An 18,244-nucleotide genomic window follows, 5' to 3' on the forward strand; every position below is an offset into this window, starting at 1 on the left:
ACACAGTTCACTCAAGAGAAAAGTCTAATTTTCTTCTTATTTTAAGGGCTTGCCCAGTAAAAATAATTAATATTTGAGGAGAAAAATTCGCTCCGGCGCAGGGGATCGAACTCGGGTCCTTGGTTCTACGTACCAAGCGCTCTGACCACTGTGCTACGCCGAATTCAATCCACAGTACCGGACCGAACCCTCCTCCTTCAATGTTTCCCTTTGTGGCCTGACTCCAAGTTAGGCATATATGTTGACGTGTATGTCCAATATCTCCTCAAATATTAATTGTCAATATTACAGATATTATTCTGTAGGACAAATTAATAAATCTATAATATTCCAGTAAAAATAGTCTATATTTTTCAATATATATGTTTCTGTGTAGGGTTGAGAAACTAAATATATTGAAGTGAGGTGTGTCGCGAGACCAACGTTTAAACTACAGGGACATCATTTTATTTTTACTTCAATTTTTATTGTACCTGAGTTTTTGAATATACTTCACTCCAATCCCCTCTACTAGTAAACTTCCAACCGTTCTCCACACAGGACCAAGGCCACGTATGCGGTCATAGTAAGCAGGACTGAGTTAGTGAATATAGTACGTTCCAGAAATATATTCGCGTTTTCCAGTGACGAAAGAGCTTTCAATATTGAATCATATTTTCGCACAGGTACTGCCATCCGTTTGCTAACGTCGCATCCCGGTTTCTTCCACCCGCTTCTGCTCGCTTTTCTGTAAAGGCTAGTGGCTAGGCCCTCTTAGCTCTTTTGTGGAAACATTAATTTCTGTTAGGAATTGGACGTTTACATAATGTTATAAAACTGATTAAAGTAACTTAACTACAAGGGCCTCGTTAAGTAATTAAATGTCACGTAATTTCCTCTCTTTCTACGACCCTGCTATATAACCACTTGGACGACAGTAGATAGTATGTCTGAGTAATTTTATCTGTGCGGGTCGGGCAGAAGTGAAGACTGAATTTACAGTACGTAAGGTACTCTTTTATAGAGTAGGTACAGAATTATTTCAACATGCGTTACTAGTACGAAGGCCGAAAGTGGTAATTGGAATTAAGCACAATAGTCTATAGTGCGATAATATGCACAAAAGAACTGAAGCCTGTATCGAAATGAACGGCCACATTTTCAAAAATGTGTTTAAATATCTATATTATGATTATTTTTCAACTTAACTTCATTCTCTACATTGTACGCTAATGTGCTGTAGACAGTATAATATACACTGCATAATGAATACGTCCGAATGTATAACTCAGTTCGTGAGTAAAACACTTATTGTTAATATTGTACTGTATTTTGATTAAACAAAAACCTAATGAAAATCATCAAACTCAAAATCGCGATATTTCCTAGTTTACGTAAATGGATGAACTACTTTTCTTCCCTCCTATACCTAGTTAAGTGATCTGTTTGTATTTTACGCCAGTATCATCGAACTCCAGTCGTGGAAGGGGTAGCAAACTGTGTTTCCGGTTTTGAACTTTTAATTCAAAGGTATAGCCAGGTTAATATTAAAGATGTTAGTAAAAATAAAATGATGTCCCTGTATAACAAGCCACAGCAATTGGTAGTTGCCAAGAAAAAAAAAAAAAACTGCCCCACAATGTTAGGCCTAATGTTAAACACAAATTCTACTTGGACTTTCTGGAACTTGAAATGGGCGTTCGGCACGAAAAGCTGACAATTTATATATATATATATATATATATATATATATATATATATATATTCTTTCCTAGCATTCCCTTGGACATAGCTTCATCACTTTCTTTTAGTTATAATTACTAATTCTCTCTAAATACCGTATAGTTCGTAGCTCTGAAAATACGATCTATGCGTGGTCGCTTTTTCGTCTATGAGTAACTTTATTTTTATTTTATTGGGTTATTTTACGACGCTGTATCAACATCTCAGGTTATTTAGCGTCTGAATGAAATGAAGGTGATAATGCCGGTGAAATGAGTCCGGGGTCCGGCACCGAAAGTTACCCAGCATTTGCTCGTATTGGGTTGAGGGAAAACCCCGGAAAAAACCTCAACTAGGTAACTTTCCCCGACCGGGATTCGAACCCGGGCCACCTGGTTTCGCGCCCAGACGTGCTGACCGTTACTCCACAGGTGTGGACTCTATGAGTAACAAAAAATAATAATAAAAAAAAATAAAAACTGATCCTGCCTGATAAGACTCTCATCTCGATGACACATTAAGAAGAGCCAAAGCAGCCAACATCCAGTGTCGAATTAACAATTATAAAAGTAGACCTACAATATAGGATTACTATAAAAGGAATAGAAACTTTCAATGTTGCATAAAACAAAAAAATCGGGCGGTTTAAAAAGACAGATATATACGAGACCTTTCGTTTGGCACCAAAATAACCGCGTTAGCACATCGGAGTCGCGAGATATAGTGGCCGAAAACTTTCGCCCATGTCCAAAATGGCCACCAGTCGCCGTGCAATCCCACCCGCACCCCGCGAAGTTATAATGTCAGAACTGATCACCCTGCAAACATTTCATCGTCTTTTCGTCGTGGTACCCCATGTGTCAATTTGATTTCGAAGACGCATTCATGTCAAAACTGTGAAATCAACATGCATTCTCAGCTGTTAGGTTGAGGAAGTGCAGAAGTTTCGTTAAAACACACTGTTGGTACTAATGCGCTGATTGTGCGCTAGTGCAAGCATAATAGCCATATTCGTGATGTCGACATGCATTTTGGGCCGCTAGGTTGAGAAAATGTTGACGGGGGAGAACTCATCCTGCAACAGGATGAAGCACGGTCCCACTCACTGGCACCGGGGTTTAGAAATTATTTGGACGAAACACTTCCAAAGCGCTGGATTGGCGGTGTAACAGACGACAAACACTCTCGCACGGTGGCCACCAAGGAGCCCGATCTCACACCTTGCGATATTTTTTTCTTTGGGAATTTGTGAAAGACAGGGTTTACGTTCCGTCACTTCCTAATGATTTAGATGAGATGAAACAACACATCACGAGATCTCTGTCGATGCTGGTATGTTACACCGGGTTTTGGATGAACTACCGTACTTAGAAGTCTACTGCCTTGATGTGTGCCGTATGACACAAAGACGACATATTGAGCATTTGAGAGTTCCCGAAATAAAACTGAAGAATTACTTTAAAACATTGAAAGTGCCAATTTATTTTAGTGTAACCCCGTATAATAATAATAATAATAATAATAATAATAATAATAATAATAATAATAATAATAAGAAAATAAACACTAGATTCAGTCAATGTTAAGCTTTTCGTTGTATCACTATATACTTACTTACTGGCTTTTAAGGAACCCGGAGGTTCATTGCCGCCCTCACATAAGCCCGCCAAGATTAATCCATTCTCTATCATCATATCCCACCTCCCTCAAATCCATTTTAATATTATCTTCCCATCTACGTCTCGGCCTCCCAACTAACACTCTATATGCATTTCTGGATTTAATGTTCCTAATTATGTCAGGTGAAGAATACAATGCGTGCAGTTCTGTGTTATGTAACTTCATCCCTCTTAGCCCCAAATATTTTCCTAAGAAGCTTATTCTCAAACACCCTTAATTTCTGTTCCTCTCTCAAAGTGAGAGTCCAAGTATCACAGCCATACAATACAACCGGTAAGTTAATATAACAGTTTTATGAATTCTAACTTTCAGCTTTTTTGACAGCAGACTGGATGATAAAAGCTTCTCAACCGAATAATAACAGGCATTTCCCATATTTATATATTATTATTATTATTATTATTATTACTGAAATTGTCACACAGCGTCCGAGCCTTCGCAGTTATCAGTCAGATGCACAAACGTTGAACAGCACTGCTCTAGCCGTTCTGCTAACAGTCTGCCGTTTTTCGACGAAGACTCACTGATACGCTGCCTCTGAAATTCACGAAATGATAAACTGTGGACAATTTTATCTCTCTTTGATCATCTCACTCTCCAAGCAGAACAAAGGCTTGCACTCGATAACATCTGCTTTTACTAAGTTGCACAATTGCCATCCTTCAAGACACTACAAACAATGACCGACAGAGCATGCTAATTCCTTACGCTGCATCAGACAGCTTCAGTGTTTACGGATGTTTCGCGCACAAACTCTTGCCGTTACTTGACAACCACTTTCATTCGTACATTCAAGTGGAAGCCACTTAAACAAACTTAACGTAGCGTGGCATACAAATTGACTGGAGTTCAAATATCTTTCGAGCCCACAAGGGAAACTTTCTGTCATCGGCCGAAACTCTTTTCCGAAGTGTGTGTGTGTGTGTGTGTGTGTGTGTGTGTGTGTGTGTGTGTGTGTGTGTGTGTATATATATATATATATATATATATATATATAAACTATCACGGTAGCTCAGTGCTAGCGTGCTGGGCTTATAAGCAGACAGTGTATGCGGGATGACTTAAGGAAAAGTGAAGTTGTTTCGTATCGGAGTATATGGCACGTGCCGCGCCGTCCGTCTTTTGTGTACCTGGCGAGTACAGCAGCGTACAGAACGAAGGAACCCCGATCAGTTCATAGTAACACTGCAACGCAATGTGCGCAGTTGTGTTATCCTGCTCAAGTATTTAGTATGCGTTGAATATGTTGTTCTGATCCATTCATAATGGCAAAACGTTAAATTCGCTCAGAGATACGAAATGCAATTAAGAAGTATGAGAGTGACATTTTATGTATTAACGAAGACAATATCGTGTGTAATGTATGTAAAATTGAAATAAAAACCAGGACAACTCAGGCTATAGAGAAACATTGCAACAGTACATCGCACAGGAAATGCGTTGAAATGAAATCTGAGGAACCATCATCATCATCATCATCACCACCACCACCACCACTTAGTTGTGAAGGTCTAACGACACGTGCAACATGATGCTCAGTACAAATATTCCTCTAAAGGAATTGAGTGATCCCCATTTTAGAGGTTTTATTCAGAAATTCCCTCGATACAAAAACTGTTTAAGCGATAGGCGAAGACGGTACAGCTTCGACAACTTACGAGAATATATCGTCGTTTACTGCAACGCTGGTAATTGCATCATGATGACGAGGACTGAACCTTGCAAGGTATGTACTACAGTACGTTATTTTTTTCCTTCTGACTGTACGGAGATACAGTAGCATGTTGACGTCGTCTGTTTACATTTAAAACCTGTTCAGCCAATGGTCTCAATGAAAAAAAAAAATGTAACATATAGTAAATGTGCACTTACATTCAACGATGTTATCCCGCATCCACTGTCTACTTATAAGCCAGGAATCCCTTTGTCAAATTCTGGTCGATCCACCCTGCATCTATAATTTGTGTTGAGCGCCGGTGGTCCAGACAACACAGGCACTCCAGTTTCCTTGTAGGTTAATAGCCCAACAATTCTCCATCACCGTCATTCATTCATTAAGAGTGTAATGCAGACCCACCGCCTATGGTGACTCTGGGATGGTCTCTGACGAACTAAGCGGTTTACGCTTTTTAGCACTAGCGACATCTATGACTCACACTCGTAAAGTCTGAGCGAATAACGGCAAGTTAAGGGCCCTAACACTGCACAAAAAGTGACAGGAAATTTGAGGAATAATAATAATAATACATTAAAACAAAATGTACAATGAACAAGTTTTGAGCCACAGGTAATTATTAAAAACCAATTCAATGATATTACTATGTAGTAAGTATAAGGCAACATCCCATACATTACAGTATTATTGTTATTTATTTTATAAGAACTGTTTGTATACCCATACATCTTAAATCTGATTGGTGAAATAATGTTGCTAGTCAGCGATGTATGCAATGGAGGATCGAACCGACAATCCTTCCCCACAACTTTCTGGCTTACTTGCCTCATGAGTGATGTCTTATTGGTGTCACTTATGAGGTTCCAACCTGTCTTCGGACAGCTGACTAAACAACAATGCATAATGTATCTAATGCAAAGCTTTTGTTAACTTTCTATTTCTTATTTTACTTCTGTTTCTTATTTCCTTCTTCTCTCTGAATTTGTTTCTTGTATATGTTTATTTGCATTCTGGTGGTGTGATAGAGAAGGCCTGATGGTCTTAACTCCGCCAGATTAAATAGATAAATAATAGAGTGGTTTAAAATCGTTTTCCCCAAACGCTTCCTTACATTTAATTACATTCAATTTACATTTGACTACACATTCTTCAGCAGATTTTGTTCTAAATGGGGGCCCTGTTTCTCGATGCAGAATGTGTTCTTACTGTGCTCCCACCAACGTTGTAGCACAAAACATGTTGTTCCATGGTTAATTTGCAATTCTTTGCAAGAAACTAGCAGTTATTGCATAGAGACGCAACCTAACACCACAAAACAAAACAACAAGAAGACATGACATCGGAAAAACAGTTGACGCACGAACATGGTCGCAATTTATGCTCCAAGATCAGTGACTGAGCAATTCTGTTCCACTAAAAATTCCAGGAACTTGTTAAGTCAATGCTCAGCAAACACACATTACAGTTGTTCTGTGATCAGAACTAATAAATAAATGTAAACTGTGGCAAGTAATAGAGCGGCTCATATTTGTCCTTACATATAATGAATGTAAATGATTGTATAAAACACAGATAAGGCAGAGAAGAGTGGTCAGAGGTCGAACACGCTGAGTAAACACACCAATGATACATGCTGTACCTACACCGCACATGAAAAGAAAACACAAAACGAACTGTTTAATTTACCTACAGCTACTAAACAGCGCTGGTTCAAAGAAGCAGTACGAGAGAGGAAACTACGCGGACTATAAAATATCTGTTGCCCTGTAAATCGTGAGTGCAAAAGTGGCTTCAAGGAATTTCGTTTCCAAAATATATAAAATCTTACCGTCGTCGTTCCAAATTGATCCCTTTCATAACTTAGGCTATTTCAGCAATATAATATATGTTTACACTTAAAACTACAAAGCTCAAATGCTAGTGCACTGGCCTTTCATCCAGGCGGTTCGGGTTCGATCACCGGCCAGACCGTGTTGGATTGTCCTAGGCCAGCGTTTCTCAAACTTGTTTGAAGTGGGGACCACTTTTTTAAGTCAGAACAGTTCCGCGGACCACCTTACTCAACATATCGTTGAAATAATCCGATAGGTTTACTTTTTACACTTGCGTGTTTCGTCTCAAAGTGCCGTTTCAATTTCGCGGGTTTCATAACCTCGTTTGAAAGCACTTTGTAGCAAAGAACGCACCGAGGTTTTGGTTCACTCTTATTGCCACACCAAGTAAATCCAAGTTCCAAGTAACTCGTCATATTTACGAAAGTATTTTTTCTTTGAACAGCTACCACTAGGACTACATATTCCTTTAATGACACAAAATCACTGACATTAATATCTTCTGAATTATTACCACGGCCTAAATGAAGCGTACCATCATGATCCTTTCTTTTCAAAGATCCAGATCGAAGCCAGTTTTCCGATGTGTATAGTGGGCACTATTTAACACAGACATAGACAACTAGTAGCGTGTAGCACATAAGGATTTCAAAGTGGCTGGCTGCTAACAGGCAAGCGACGAATCAACAACGCACAGGATTTGTTATAAGTTGCTTATGATTGGCTACAAAAAATATAATTAGAAAAGTGATGTAATTTCAATTTCTGGATGATTCGCCCGGATTTTAAAATAGCCGGAGTCTAAAATTTCTTATATCGTCATCTGAAAAAGCAGAAATAAAAAAAAAAATTAATGTAGAAACTTGCCCGATTTTCAACAAGTAAAGGTGCAATTTGGCACGTTCTATTATTGGTGTTCGACGTACAGTACGTGACCTTTTCAATGTGCAGACTGGGTGTCGACAAAATTATTAAGAAGGTCGTAAATAGGCCTACATGAAAAGGTTCGGTTCTTTGCTCCTCTGTTATGAATTCAGGTGGTCCCTGGCTGGGTTACAGATGCGGCGCTAGATATGCAGGGAAAAGATGACGAGAAACACCACGTTCATAGTGCTTTAAATCCCTCTTTTGTTGCTGAGAGTAGAGTGGGAAGTCGGTTGACGGGTAGGTAAATAAATTTCATAAAATGTCAGTACTGGAAGAAAAAGTGAAAGACGATTGCCATGTGTCATTTCAAAACTCTGAGATTTTCAGCTATAGTGTGATACACTATTCGTTTGAATTTTATTTTTTCTTCTGTCTTTTTTGAAGGACCACAAGTGGTACGCGGACCATAGTGTGAGAAACGCTGTCCTAGACAAAACAGACGTTGCAAAGCGATTTTTCTCGAGGTACTCCCATTTCCCTATATCATCCCTCCAACACTATCCACTTACCCCTAATTTCATTCATAATTAAAAATAGATTGCGTTAAGTCCTGGGTGTAGTACGGATTTCTGATTCTGATATAGGAAGAACTTGGGGCTCCAGGCTGTCGTCCGAGAACGGGACCTGGACCTCAGGACTAAGGCAGGATGGCCCATCTTTGATTCACGAATGCTACCAGGACCACATGTCGGATCTGGACAATCATCGCAATATTAATCGGCATGACAAAAACAACACCGTTCATATTTCCAAAACCCGGTCCTTCCATCCTCTTCCATCCCGAATCTGTAATTTCCCAGTTTCTTTTAGAGTTTCGTTTCCAAGCATTCTCGCTACATTTTAATAGGATTCTTCAGTTCATTTGTTTATTACTTCTGTAATGTATTATCTCATCTTGCCAAATACCATCTCGCTGTCACCAATACCATCTAGGAGTGCCAGTTGATACAGGGTCGTTAAATAATCGAAAAAGAAAACTTGATGTTAATTCGCAGACATGTTAAAATTGCTAAGAAACAATGCTTCATTCAATATTCTGAATTTCCGAAACTGAAATGCAATGCTGCACCCTTTTTTTTCTGATTAGGTACGTGACGTATTTTATTTACTTTGTTTACCAGTGGAACTGGAATGTCTATGAATTTTCATCATTCTTAGTAAGCCATAAACATTATTTAAAATGTTTTAAGACAAACTGATGTTTTATATTTTTTGGGGACATTTTCTTTTCATTTTTGTTTGGAAGGTTATTTTGACAATTTTTATGTCATTGTTAGTGGTTTTTTTGGCTTCACAAGACGAGTGGATTTTTATTTATGTTAAGTGTCGCTAGTGGAACATCTACAATTTTATTGGTGCATGACCTATTGAAGAAGTTGAACAGAATATACAGCAAAGTAGGACAAGCTGTACTACAGGAAATTAATATAGTTACGGACAAAATAAGAGCTACGAATTAACGTGTTCCATCGTTCAAGTTCCGTCGGGGAAAAGACAACTTTTCTCAAAGTGACAAGTGACGATGACCACCTACGAAGTAAGTCAAATTATTTGAAGTACGTATGTTCCTGATATAACAGTAGAAGTGGAAATAAGTTTTCAATGTATAAATCACTGATTGAAAATAAAAAATATATATAAATATAATTTCATTCATTCATCCGTTCGTTCATTCAGTCAGTGAGCCTAGTCGGTATAGCGCTGGCCTTCTATGCTCGAAGTTGCGGGTTCGATCCCGACCCAGGTCGATGGCATTTAAGTGTGTTTAAAGGCGATAGGCTCATGCCAGCAGATTTACTGGCATGTAATAAAAGAACTCCTGCGGGGAAAAATTCCGGCACACCGGCGACGCTGATATAAACTAGGCGGTTGCGAGAATTGTTAAATAAAACATAATTTAATTTAAAACATATCCGATCGTGACCCACTCTGTACAATGTACACTACTGTCTGCTAGTTCTGCAACAACAGACGCGACGACTGCTTCGTTGCACTGTGACTCAGTCCAGTTTATCCTGGTCGAGGGACAGCGAGGCAAGGCAAGGCAGATTACATCCGAGCTGGTTGTTTTCCCGTGAGTCACCGGTAAGAAACGGTACCTGTCCGCGTTCAATTGATCCCCTCCCCACTTCCTGGTAGTTTCACCTCGACGTGCAACCTTCAATAATTAATATAGTTCTTCGGCACAAGTGAAGTAACACACAAACGCAATCCATACTACTTAACACATAACCATACTATGATATATCCTCAAAAGAAAACACAAGAAATACGTTCGTTTAACACCACGGAATCCTACTTACTTACTGGTTTTTAAGGAACCCGGAGGTTCATTGCCGCCCTCACATAAGCCCGCCATTGGTCCCTATTCTGAGCAAGATTAATCCAGTCTCTACCATCATATCCCACCTCCCTCAAATCCATTTTAATATTATCTTCCCACCTACGTCTCGGCCTCCCCAAAGGTCTTTTTCCCTCCGGCCTCCCAACTAACACTCTATATGCATTTCTGGATTCGCCCATACGTGCTACATGTCCTGCCCATCTCAAACGTCTGGATTTTATGTTCCTAATTATGTCAGGTGAAGAATACAATGCGTGCAGCTCTGCGTTTTTTTTACTGTTAGGTTTCGTAACAAGCTGTTTTTTACGGTGATGGGTTGTTAGCCCTTCGCCCAACCCCCAAGCTGGAGGACCACCCCTTATCGGCTGTCCGCGACTGCTTATTCAATATATTCGCAGCTACCCTCCATATCTGGAGGCCGTCTCCTCTATCCGCAACCTGAGGACGCGCCATGCTGTGGTGATAGGGACCCACAATACATGGCCACGGAATCCTACTGCAATTAAAATCTGTGTACTACAAAACACAGCAGAAAACTCTCCTTTTAACATCGCATGGTGTAATCATTCACAAATTCAAAACTATAGATCTCACAACTCTTTAAGTAATGTCCAAAAAATCCACTCACATCACTGCAAGAGCGCAGTGATCAAAAAATCTATGTTGTAGTACATTTTCTGCAATTTATACTATACCAACCAAATTACATTTGTCGCTGGTATAATTTAAAAAGAAATATACGAAATTAGCCAAGTTTGCCCTATTTTGATTTAGTATTACAATCTTTGGAAATAACATAGTAAAATTTACATAAATACTGCATATTTTTATGACTTCAGCCCTGTTTACCGATCAATGGTGGATCTTCCACGTACATACTGCAATGTTAAGTAGAGCAAAGGCATGCTGATGAATGTAAAGAGGATACTTCATCTTCCTACATATCATAATTTTTTAAAATTCAAAATTACACGAGTAAGATTTTGAAATATCTGAGTTATGAGTTTTAAATAATGGACATTTCATTGTGCTGTGCTGAAGTGTTTCTGGTATGCAATGCTCACATTATTTTGACTCAGTCTTTACATTCATACAGTATCTGCTGAACACATTTCAAGGAACAGTGAGTCAAACGAATTGTTGGATGTTGGTCATTATGAGCTAGAGCCAGACAACAGGATCTTGCGGTGAGTTTTCTCTCCAAAGAGGTTACTGACCCGGGATTTGACACTTCGTTTCTGGATGTTCCAACTGGGCGGGCGGTGGAGTGGAAGGTGTCGTAACGGATCGAACGAACTACACTACCCTTCCCGGGCGACTTTTCCGTTTCTGAGCTGAGCGTCCCGGCTCTTTCATGATAATCACGCAGCACCGAGAATAGCTAAGAGTGGGGGATGACTGACAAGTGCAGAATGGAATACCTCGCAACGCAAGAAACATACACGGTCACACAAACATTAGAACTAGGGCTAGGATTTTGATGACATATAAATCATGGAAAAATGTCCTAAAACAATGAATTTATGAACTAAAAATCTTTCAAAAATGCCCTAAAATTGATCTTACATATTGGCTTAGTAGGAATATTAATATTTAGACTAGTAATTAATTTAAATTCTAGTACCAACATTCAAGTTTATTACATTTTATATAATTTTTCTAAGTAGTACACTTCAATTAATTATTTTACCTTAAGTAATTTCCATGTAGTCTACCACAAGGGGACCCTTATCCGGAACTGGCAGGTATAGAGGAATCTATATTGAAGGGGTGGTTGGACTGAACCATTGCATGGAAATGTACTACGTTAAAATGACAATATTTGTGTAGAAAAACGATTAAAATAATATACAAGATAATGGGTATTAATTGAAAAAAATATGTAGAGAAAATATCAAAGGAAATAAATAATATTTTACATTAATAATGGGAATTTATGGGCAAAGTTAAATGAAAATGACAATACCCCAAAATGACCGAATAAAACAAAAAATGGTCTTATGAGTTGTAAGAGGTAAAAAAAATACAAAAAAAATTATCCTAACGAATATGTTTTAAAACACTCAGTTTATCACATAACATATAAATAGTAAAGCAGCAATGTTTATGGCTTACTAGAAAAAAGATGCAATTTCATCAAAATCCTAGCCCTAATTAGAACACTTTTGAAATAGCTGAAAAATAAAAATGGGGCCCCAAGTCATAATAAAAATGCAGTTATCTCAAAGAAGAGGTTCAATTTCACGATAATTATTTCCAATCGCTTTATTTACTAAAGGAAGTCCGAGTATACATGTAAAGGCTGGTTCACAATAAACCCTGAACGGAAAAGATAACGAGAACGACAACGAAATAATGTTAAAATAAATGTATCTAAATGTGAGCATTCACAATAGTTAATTGTGTGTATCGTTACCTTAACTCCAAAACCTCTTAAGTGAGCAAAACAAGATTTTACAGTACAGAATAAAAACAGTTTATTTTGAAGAATATATGGGCAGGACATTCGAGGTTGGCTTTTATTCAACATAGTCTATATGCCTTTGATTTAGAGTTTTCTGTGCTAACTTCTGTTCTGTACGATATGTTTTGGTCAGTTAAGAAGTTTTGATGCTTGTTTTTGTGAAAAGAAGGAGAGTTATGTATTCTTGTATTTTGATAATAGGAAGCATATTTACAGATTATTTTATTTCACAACAACACATTGTTTCGAATGTAACAATATGACTACAATAATGTAGTTTCGTATAAATAAAGGAATGTTGCGTTTTTAGCAGGCTCCACTAACCCCATCAATCACAAGTCTTCATAGGAACTAAAGTTTTTTCCCCTCTTTCCTTAAAAGGAATGTCTCTAAGGAACAACTTTTTAATTGCAATTTCACTTATGAACAGTGGCGTAGCATGAAATTTTGAGCAGGGGAAGCTAACTCAAATTGTCTTCCATGTAGGCCTACATATGAGATAACGTATTGGAAAAATATAGTCTTAAAGTAAATAGTAGTCAATGTCAAGTCAGCAGTCCGAAGATTGGCTGGGACCTCGTAAGTAACACCAATAAGGCATCACCTCAAATGGTACGTACTAAATTATTATTTCATGGTTTACACATATGTCTAACAAAAAGACACGTATACGTATAATTTAACACTAGCTCACTCTCTGTCATATTTAGAGAAATCACAGTATTAACGCTCAATAGATACAGTATTAGTAGCATTACGTAAGTATGCGTCTGTCTTGGTTGTGTCCTTCATTGACAGCAAGAGAGTCGGTCGTTTGTTTTTTAAATCACACTTTTCTTCATAAGTCAGTCTTGATAATGGAATTGTCCTAAAAATTCAAGTAAATTAGTGTCAGCAACAGTTATTTCACTCATTATTTATCATATCAGCCACAATGCAGACTAACACTTCAACTAAACACAACTCACGAAAGGGATAACACGAAAAGTAAATTCTTTTCAATGTTAAAGCTAGCTTCTTGCGAATCTTGCGACCAGGGTAGTTTTGTTAGAAAGAGATGGAAAATCTGCGGGGTGGGTTACACAGAAGAATGAGGGGATTGGAAGCTGGCGTGTGCAGGCTTCATGTTTACTGCTGCATCACAAATCATCCTGGGCTGCCGCATCACAATATTTAACGAGTATATATAAATTGTATTAAAATTAATAAATAATTTTGTTCATAAACTGCAGGTTTGTTATGGAATTATTATTAACTGGGGAAGCTGAGCTTTTTAGCTTACACTGACACTACGCCACTGCTTATGAACACTTTGTATTTCAATATTATTTTTAAATGAAAACACATTGTTGAGAGCCTTAAAACTAAATTAATATCCCAAAGTTTAAAATTTGCTTTTGTAAGTGCAATGCACAACCATCACAGTAAGAAATTAATGAGACAAATTATCTAGAAAGGATGAAAATCCTTAGGCAGCTCTTTTGTACTTCCTGCAAGTGTTCAAATTTGTCTTTGTTTTCAAACGCTGTACAGTACAGTCACAGTGCTGTCTCCCTCGTTGTTCTCGGGTTTCTCTCTGTGGCATAATGGTACTGAAGACTGTAATCGTGCCGTCTTGTTTGTGTCTGATCCATCTTAAACCAGATGCCTTAAGATTATCTATTTTGAAACCACGCCTAACAGAGACATAATAAATCAGTACACTGAAGTTTCGACAATACATAATTATAATCCAAATGTAACACTGAAAAGAACCTTGGTTTATGACGAGTTAATTTTCAAATTAACGCATACACTGGCGGAATGTGAACTTATAGATTATTTAACTTCCAATAAGTGAGTGCATCGAGTCATATTCCATTTCGGTATGAACTCTTTTAACACAGCGTTTCTCAAACTATGGTCCGCGGACCACCTGTGGTCTTCGAGGTCTGCCCTTGTGGTCCTTCAAAAAAGATAGAAGAAAAAATAAAATTCAAACGAATTGCGTGTTACATTATAGCTGAAAATCGCAGAGATTGGAAATTACACATGGCAATCGTTTTCACTTTTTCTTCCAATACTGACATTTTATGAAATTTATTACCCTACCCGTCTATCGACTTCTCACTCTACTCTCAGGAACCAAAGAGGGATTTAAAGCACTATGAACGTGGTGTTTCTCGCCATCTTTTCCCTGCACTTCCGGTGCTGCACCTGTAAGCCAGCCAGGAACCACCCGAATTCATTACAGAGGACCAAAGTACCGAACCTTTTCATGTATTTATGACTTTAAATCCTTCTTATGTGGTACACGCTAGTAGTTGTCTATGTCTCTGTTAAATAGTGCCCATTATACATAATGAAAAACTGGCTTCGATCCGGATCTTTGAAAAGAAAGGAACGTGATGATACGCTTCATTTAGGCTCTGCTAATAGTTCAGAAGCTATGTGTGAAGATATTAATATCAATGATTCTAGAGCCAATAAAGAAATATCTAGTCATTCAAATATAGGTCTAGAACAACTGTGTAAGGATCGACAGGCTCATTCATCTCATTAATGTAAGTACCAACATTTATTTTATTTTTTTTTAGTTAATAAGTTAAAGATTAACCAAACAGCCTTGAATTATTAAAAAAATAAATAAATAAATAAAAATAAATTTTCTTCTATTCATTAATTCTAATTTAAAATACAAGTATTCTGGTATTAAAATATGCTACAAAATTATAAATTTACTTTCGAAGGGAACAAGAGTAAGGTGGTCCGCGGAACTGTTCTGACTTAAAAAAGTGGTCCCCACTTCAAAAAAGTTTGAGAAACGCTGCTTAACAAGTATTCCTGAGCGACCGTCATTTCCTTTTGTTGGGCGATATGAAGCAAGGCAATGCTCGGCGTAACATTTCTGTTCTGAGCTGTACAACCGTCACTATATAAAACAACTTCATCTCCTGAAACAATTTACAGATCAGAAATGAAGTTACAGAGGATTGTGCTGAATTAATTGGAAGTTATCTGCCCATCATCTTCACTCCAAATAAAACAATGGTCCAATCACTGCGCATATCATAAAGTCCGAAAAACGGTAATGTCTACCTATGAGGGCATACTATTACTGATTTGTCACAAATTGATTAGGCTATTCTCACGCGTCTATTGTATACACAATGTCCCAAAATTCGCACACACAGACCATATCGTGTGCATTCTGAATGAACTCGGGAACACTGCATAATACAGAATGTATTAATAGTCCACTGTTATGTAATATTTACTACATTGATCACTGCATCTAACAAGCAATAACATAATAAATACTAAACAATTTATTACCAAGTTATAAAGGAAACAGAACTAAATCGTACATTATGGGAGGATAATTAAATACAGTAAGTTACATTAAAAGAATTAAAAGAATATAAAACAAAACACTGAAGTAGTTCCCACCATGAACGTTTCTGCAGCCAAGTTCATCGGTCACCGGAATAGCTAAGGCAGTAGCGCATTTACCTGCTGATCCGGAGTTGCGCTCGGGAGTGGGTTCGATTCCCGCTTAGGCGGATTACCTAGTTGGTTTTTTTCAGAGGCTTTCCCACCCTAATGCAAAAGTCAGGTAATCTTTGGCGAATCCTCGACCTTACCTCGTTATCATCAATTCTATAACACCGTCTTTGATACAGCGTTGTTAAATAACCAAGTAAAAAAGATTATCATAAATTGTAAATTGGGAACATTGTACTGTATATATTTTTTGTCCAAAGGCAGACCTTAACCTGTCGCTATTCGCCCCTACTCTACGAGCGGGTTTATAGATGTCGCTAGTACCGACAAGCGTAGACCACTTAGTTCGTCAGAGACTATCCAGAGTGCACCACACGCGGTAGGTCTACATTACACTCGTAATGAATGAAGATGAATTGTTGGGATGTCACAGGGAAACCGGAGTAGCCGGAGAAAAGACCTGTGTTGCCTGAACACAAGTTATAAATTCATAGTAGAGCGGGATTTAAATACGGGTCCCCTGGCTTACAAGCCTAGGGCTGAGGTTACAGAATATAATATGATTATGGTCTCTTAAAACTTAGTTTGTATAGTAGCAGTAGTAAGTGGTGGTGGTGGTGGTGGTAGTAGGTAATGGTGGCGGTAGTAGGTAATGGTGGTGGTAGATAGTACGCCCGTAGTAGTAGTAGAAGTAGTAGTAGTAGTAGAAGTAGTAATAGTATTGTATTGTATTTATTAACATCCCACGGTATTCATACATTGCTTCACAGCTAGAATATGGAACAAGTCAAAAACTTAATACTGTTATAAAGTATTAATTTATAGTCACAGTCTAGATGAAATATATACAGACGAGATTTACAATATAGTCCACTAGTACAACACAAAGTTTCAGTATCAATTTCATGAAGCGTTATTGAATGTCATGAATTCACCTACAGAAAGGAAGGCGTGAGAAATTAGGTACTTCTTTAATTTGGCCCTAAATAATCTTGTGTTTTGAGTTTCATTTTTATATCGATAGGGAGGCCATTAAAAATTTTTACTGCCATATAACGCACTCCTTTGTGATAGCATGATAGACTTGCCGATGGAGCATGAAAGTCATTTTTTTTACGTGTATTTATGCTATGAACTGTTGAATTAGTTACAAAGTTTCACGATTACATAAGAGGAAGATTATTAATGAAAAGATATACTGACAAGCCATGGGCATTATTTGTAGTTTTTTGAAAGTAGTCCTACAAGATTCCCTAGACTTGGCACCTACTATTATTCTAATTACTCTTTTTTGTAATAGGAATATACTGTTACTATCTGTGGAATTTCCCCAGAATATTATTCCAAAATTCATTACCGATTGAAAGTATGCAAAGTATATTCTTTTAAGGTATTGATATTTACTATCTTTTGTATAGATCTAATACCAAACATGCTGAATTTAGTTTGGGGGTAATTCCTTTGATATTATTTTTTAAAATTTAACACATTATCCATTTTTAAGCCAAGAAATTTGGTTGTTGTTGTTTCTAATAGGGATCTATTGTTAATTATTGCGTTAGAAATTTGCGAGGTTGAATTTGGACAGGATTTAAATTGAATTATGTTAGTTTTGTTACAATTTAATACTAATTTATTGACTGAGAACCAGTCACATATTTTGAAGAGAATTTCCTCTGTTGAAGATCGGAATGTGTTGGAGTTATTGGCTGTAATTACTATATTTGTCATCTGCAAATAATATGAGACGACCTACATCCTTTATTAAGGGGGCAAGATCATTTATGAACACTAGAAAAAGTAGGGGACCTAATATTGATCCTTGAGGAATTCCATTATTAATAGTTCCCCATGCCGAGGCAGATTTCATAGTTGTATTGATTTCGACTTTCTGTTTCCTATCTATGAGATATGAGTAAAACCATTGGCGTGCAACACCTTTAATTCCATAATAATCTAATTTATCTAGCAGCATTTTATGATTTATACTGTGAAAGGCTTTGGACATGGCTTTAGTAGTAGTAGTGGTAGGTCTCTAGTAATATTAGATAGTACGCCCCTAATAGTAGTAGTTTGTTTAATGACGCTTTCAATTTCAGATGTTATGCAGTGTAGAAATTCAACGTGAGCGAGATAAG

At 37.5% G+C, this 18,244-nt stretch overlaps 1 protein-coding gene across 6 annotated transcripts in view; it reads right to left on the bottom strand.

Annotated features, from left to right (window-relative positions):
• gish (casein kinase I gish) overlaps nt 1–18,244 on the bottom strand; it is a 391,901-nt gene that overhangs the window by 167,059 nt on the left and 206,598 nt on the right. The window lies entirely within an intron of this gene.

Source organism: Periplaneta americana, chromosome 12 (genome assembly GCF_040183065.1).
Source record: "Periplaneta americana isolate PAMFEO1 chromosome 12, P.americana_PAMFEO1_priV1, whole genome shotgun sequence".
Lineage (NCBI taxonomy): Eukaryota > Metazoa > Arthropoda > Insecta > Blattodea > Blattidae > Periplaneta > Periplaneta americana.